Genomic DNA, 5,174 nt, shown 5'->3' with positions numbered 1-5,174 from the left:
CTATAATCTCCAAGAAAGAGGAGAGACTAAATAGGTTTTATGAAGTCAATAGAAGCAAAAGAGTTCCCAACAAGACAAAGAATTGACTCTTCTATAGTGGCTATTTAGCCAGAGTGAAATAGAGAAATGACTCTATAGATTAAGAGATAATTAACATAACAGAGTATTAAAATTACAGCTTGGGGAAATTTTTTTAGCAGGAGCAAATAAATTAATACAGCTTCCTCCTACTCATTAGCAACAATATTCACTCAGCAGAGACATGTGTCACAAAGATCCTCTTTTCCATTTGCCAGAAAGAAGATACCTCTATATCTGATAGTAATGAAGCATAAACTGAGAATCACTTCTGAAGAATAGAACTAATTTTCTTTTCTTTCCCTGTTACATTTCACTGCAAATCTTGCCAAGCACAGTATTTTTGTTTTCATAGAATATACGAGACTAAGTCAGCTAAAAATGGGGGGAAATGTACATACACATTTGGATCCTTTTAATACATAAGAGAAATCATCTTCATGTAAACCAGGAAATATTGCCAAACCAGATAAGGATGCTGGAGACAACCTTAGCAGAACAGAAAGAACACTTGGGATCTCATTTCCAGTTCAGGTTCTGGCACTACCTAAGCCATATGACCCTAGGCAAGCCAATTACTAATTGTTTCTAGGCCTCTTTCTCCTGTTAAATGAGAAAAATCTAACTATATGTTCACAGAGGTTGCTTCTAATTCTAAATATTACATTTGGTAGGTTTCAGTGAGATGATAAAGTTTCTCACTTAATATAAGTAAGGCTACTTCTAATCTTTAGTTAACTATATATAAGCACCAAAAACTTCAGCTTCCTCTGCATTTATTTGGAAATTCTTAATTGACAATACAGATGACCAAAAAAAGATCAGACTTAAACTCCCCAAAGCAAAACTATACTCATTTTCCACATACCTACTTATTAAACGAGGTGATAAACTCAATGGATTACAGTATTGAACTATTCCTGGCTAGCTTTTTTTCTGTTAAAAAGTAGGGCAAAGATCATCTCAGAAAAATGTGTGATGATATTTTCAGAAAAATACCACAATATAAAACATCAAATTTTGAAATGATGCAAAGTAACAGTATTCTGCACTGATATATGTCCAGCTTTCAGAGTAAATTGACAGTATTGCCATATTTTCATTTATATAGAGATTTCACATTTATTATCTCAATTATTGTGACAAGCCTATGAAATAGAGTGAGCCATACTTTTATGAACACAATCCAGACCAGCTCTGAAAGTCAGGTAACCTGCCAACCTTCACTCAATAAGTGTTGGAGCCCAAACTTCAATCCAGGTCTTAAAGTTTGATGATCTTTTGCAATCTTAAAAAGTGGTAATTCAAGCCAAGGCAGGAAGAAGTTGAAAGAATGAGAAAATTTGGATAATCAGTCCCTGTATAAATGAATTAAACAAAGAGAATATAAAATGTAAGATCAGGTTTGACAGTTAATAAACCAATTTACCAGATGTTAAAACTAATGATAATATCTAATTTATATAATTACATTTCTCAAAAATGTTGTCACCTTGTTTCATGCAAGTGTGAAAAACTTCTCTAAAATAAAAATAAGAACAATATATAAACTAAACAACAAACTGATTAAACTAGCTATAGGTAAACTGCTAAAAGGCATTAAACCATTTATGAAGTAGTTCAGAAACCTGGTTATTCTTGGATGTGAGTCACAGAAAATAAAATGTATTAATCAAGTAGGATATATCCCTCAGAGGAAAAGAAAAGGCTTCAGTGTTTTAATATAGGCAAAGAAGTAAAAATAAAAGTAAAAGTAAAAATGGAAGTAAAAGTAAAAATAAAAGTAAAAAAAAAAAAGACTACTGTAGAGTCATTTCACACATCTGTAAATTGGCCACATGTCTGGGTACTACCATCCCTCTTCCAAAAGTCAATAAAAACATAATCTAGAATGCATAAAATTTGCTTAGTAATAAGATTCTTACTACTGTCACCATTTATGCTAAGAATATACAACTAAAATCAGAACTAATGATAATACAATTAATAGGTAGTAGCAGTCGGTACATTAAATTCTCTATCACTACAACATTCTCCAAAAGATTAGTGCAATCTATCTACAAAATTTCTGACAAGCCTCAAATGAGAATTGAAAGACATTAAAATTAAGAAAAGGAGCTATGTTGCCAAGATAGGTAAACAGTGTTACAACCTGCATATTCTGAGATTTTTCTATGGATTTGCAGAAAAACAAAAAACATTATAAAACCTACTGGGGATCCTAAGTAATCTTAGCAGTGTGACACAGGGCCACATATGGCTTCTTAGAATTTTAGAGATTAAGCCGATCATCATGTTTTGTTGCAAATACCTCCGCTGTAATGAATCGGAGGTGTCAGAGATTGGAAAAGCCAGAGAATGTTATTGAAAGTAGTTGAAGATACGTGAAAGTCTTCTGCAAGAGATCTGCGGAGCAAAAGCCCCATTCCCTTGGCCACCAACGCTTTAGATGGCATTTGCACGCCTGAATTTTGTTTAGAAGTGGAAACATTTAGTGTCACGCGCTAGTGGTTGGGGAGGGCAAGAACCCAAACTGACACACATACTGAAAAACAGCTTGGTCATCAGCAGGGAAGATCTCCATTTATTCTAAGGTCCTAGACACTCTGAGAGGAAGAGGAGATGGGTAGTCTACAGAAGCTTAGAATGGCTTCCAAATCCGCGGCGCTGAAGCAAAAGGTCAGGAGTCCAGTGTACGGGTTTAATGTACCAGTGGCCAACCATAGGGAAGTGTCCCAAATAACCTGGCTACCGTCAGACTGAGACATCTAGAGTCAGCAACACCCTAAAACACTGCTTGGAGTCGAAATCACTGTGTCCCAGAACTGCACGGTCTAAGTTGGAGAGCTCCGGAAGAAGCCAAGCTCTGAGGATACTCTCAGGCTTTCGTCCTCGATTCCCCGCGCTCGTTTACTTACCGCTCTGACACGGGCTTCCCCGGATCTCAGGATCCTGGAAGAAGCTCCTGACCGACTCTCACACCCGCCGCTGGGCTCCGACCAACCGGAACTCGTTCGCGTCACTTCCGGTCCGTGCCCGGCCCCCCTCCCCGGAGACCGCCTCCAAAACAGAAACGTTCCCATCTCCTTTCGACAACCTCTGCTGATCGTCGCAGGATTTCGGTTCGGGACCCGTGGGTGGAGCGATAGGAAGAATGACTGGTCTCTTCGCAGTTCTTGATCCGGAACTTATTGTCAAGGAACCCCGGAAGAGGTAAACCGAGCGATAAAAGCGTGTTCGCTACTCAAAAGTGAAGAACCGAAAGACGCGAGCAAGACGGATTGGTGCTCTAGGTAGGTCGGCCCCTCACACGGTCAAGGAGCGGGATGTCTTTCTCCATCTTCTCTCTGGTTGGACTGTTTCTTCCCTTCTCATTCTGTAACACCCCCCCACCCCCACTTCATCTTCTCTTTCTGTCTTCCTCCCAATGGCTGCTGGAGCCACCGTACCTGTTCTGCTCGTCGTCCTTTCCAAGAAGGGACCAAGATGCTGGGGAGGGGGAGGACTCAGAATTTTTAGTTCCCAGGCAAAGCCTCCATTCAGGCAGCATCGGTATACCCGCTTTGAATGTGAGAAAATAACGAACTGACCTCACCTTCTGCTGAGTGTTGAATACACAACGTGTCGAGTTGTTGAATCCTACGAGGAAAGAAAAGATTCCTAAGAATATAATCGAAAATTTGGTTCCCCTGTGTCACACAGACCTAATACCTAGAAAAGTTTAATTCTTTAATATTGTTCCCCAGGCACTGTACTAGACGCCGAGAATATGATCTGCAGTAGTTATGTGTTACAGCAGCTCTGGAGAATAAGTAATTAAGACTCGGGGGTGGTAAAGACTACAGAGACAAATGTCATTTGAACTACGCCTTTACGGGTGAAGAGGTGGTTTTTGTTTGTGTTTAAGTGGAGAAAAACAAAAAATAATTTCAGAGAAAGATTGCTGCTTAAAAGGACCTAGTAATTTGGTGTGGCAGGATAATACAATGTGTAGCGGGAGAGTAGGTTAGAAGGATAAAGTAGGTTGTAACTAAATGGTGTAGTGCTGTAAATTCGCGCGGAGGGGTTTGTTCTATTCTTTAGGCGTTTATCCAGTGATTTTTGAGCAGGGAAATTACAGAATCAGATTTGTATTTTAGAAGTATAATGGCAGATGGACTAGGATGAACTAGGGCAAGAGTGAAGGAAATGTAAAAAATTAGTGAGAGTGAAGTTAATTTTGGAGGCTTTGGCCAAGAGATAATTAGCACACTCAGAGTAGAAATGATTTAAGACAGATAAATTCAACAAGTATTTGTGACTAGATGTAGTAGGACAGAAGAGGAAAAGTCCAAGGTTACTCAGAAATCACAAATACAGAAAAAGGAAGTTTGAGAGGAAAAGGAAGATAACTGAGTTCAGTTTAGGACACAGTTTAGAGTACTTCATAGGCATCTAAGTGGTGAAATCTAGCAGAAGCTGGAAATTCAAGTTTGGAGCCCAAGAGTATAGGAATTCTCAGCATACGATGATTTGGGAATGAGTGGCATTGTTCATCTGTCTGACAAACTATTGTCTTTCTCCTCCTGCTAGCATGTCAACTCCATGAAGAGTGGGACTTAGTTTTGTTTAGTGCTCTATCTCCAGGGTCCAGAACAGTGCCTGGTGCACAACAGGTGCTCGATAAATATTAATTGAATGGAAAGGGAATATATTAACCAGCACCGTCCAATACAACTTGCTGTATGATAGGGTGACTGCTAGCCACTTTTAAGCTGTTGAGCAATTGAGCACTTAAAATGACACAAAGTGCAACTGAAGATGTGAATTTTTAGTTTTAATTAAAGTTTAAATAACTACATTTGGCTAATGGTTACTATATTGAACAATGTAGGTATAGACTAAATAGAAAACCAAATGTGTAAGCTCATAATACACACATCAGGGAAAAACAGAGGACATAGAACCGGAGAAGGAAACTGGAAAAAAGCTATTCAGAAAGGTAGGATGGTAATGGTGTGAAAATTGGGTTAAAGAATTAATTCAAGGGAGGAAAATTTTAAAGTTATCAATGAGTGGTATAGAAAATTAAGATGAGGCTTAAAAAGAGGTAATTA

General features: G+C 38.6%; 2 protein-coding genes across 8 annotated transcripts in view; one reads left to right on the top strand and one right to left on the bottom strand.

Annotated features, from left to right (window-relative positions):
• The window catches only part of VMP1 (vacuole membrane protein 1), a 106,810-nt gene extending 103,687 nt beyond the window's left edge, over window positions 1-3,123 (bottom strand). For 2 of the 7 annotated variants that reach the window (XM_006924895.3, XM_015599234.2), the window contains exon 1: window positions 2,997-3,123. The gene's annotated coding sequence lies outside the window, so the exon portion shown is untranslated. Of the gene's footprint in view, window positions 1-1,249; window positions 1,268-2,996 lie in introns of those variants that run through there. The other 5 variants (XM_015599233.2, XM_006924897.3, XM_006924896.3 and 2 more) reach the window with 4 other exon arrangements.
• A 96-nt stretch (window positions 3,124-3,219) lies between these two features.
• The window catches only part of PTRH2 (peptidyl-tRNA hydrolase 2), an 8,919-nt gene continuing 6,964 nt past the window's right edge, over window positions 3,220-5,174 (top strand). Inside the window, exon 1 of the mRNA XM_006924894.3 lies at window positions 3,220-3,371. The gene's annotated coding sequence lies outside the window, so the exon portion shown is untranslated. The remainder of the gene's footprint in view (window positions 3,372-5,174) is intronic.

The sequence above is a fragment of the Pteropus alecto genome, unplaced genomic scaffold, assembly GCF_000325575.1.
Source record: "Pteropus alecto unplaced genomic scaffold, ASM32557v1 scaffold98, whole genome shotgun sequence".
Classification (NCBI taxonomy): domain Eukaryota; kingdom Metazoa; phylum Chordata; class Mammalia; order Chiroptera; family Pteropodidae; genus Pteropus; species Pteropus alecto.
This window is presented reverse-complemented; position numbering and strand designations above follow the sequence as displayed.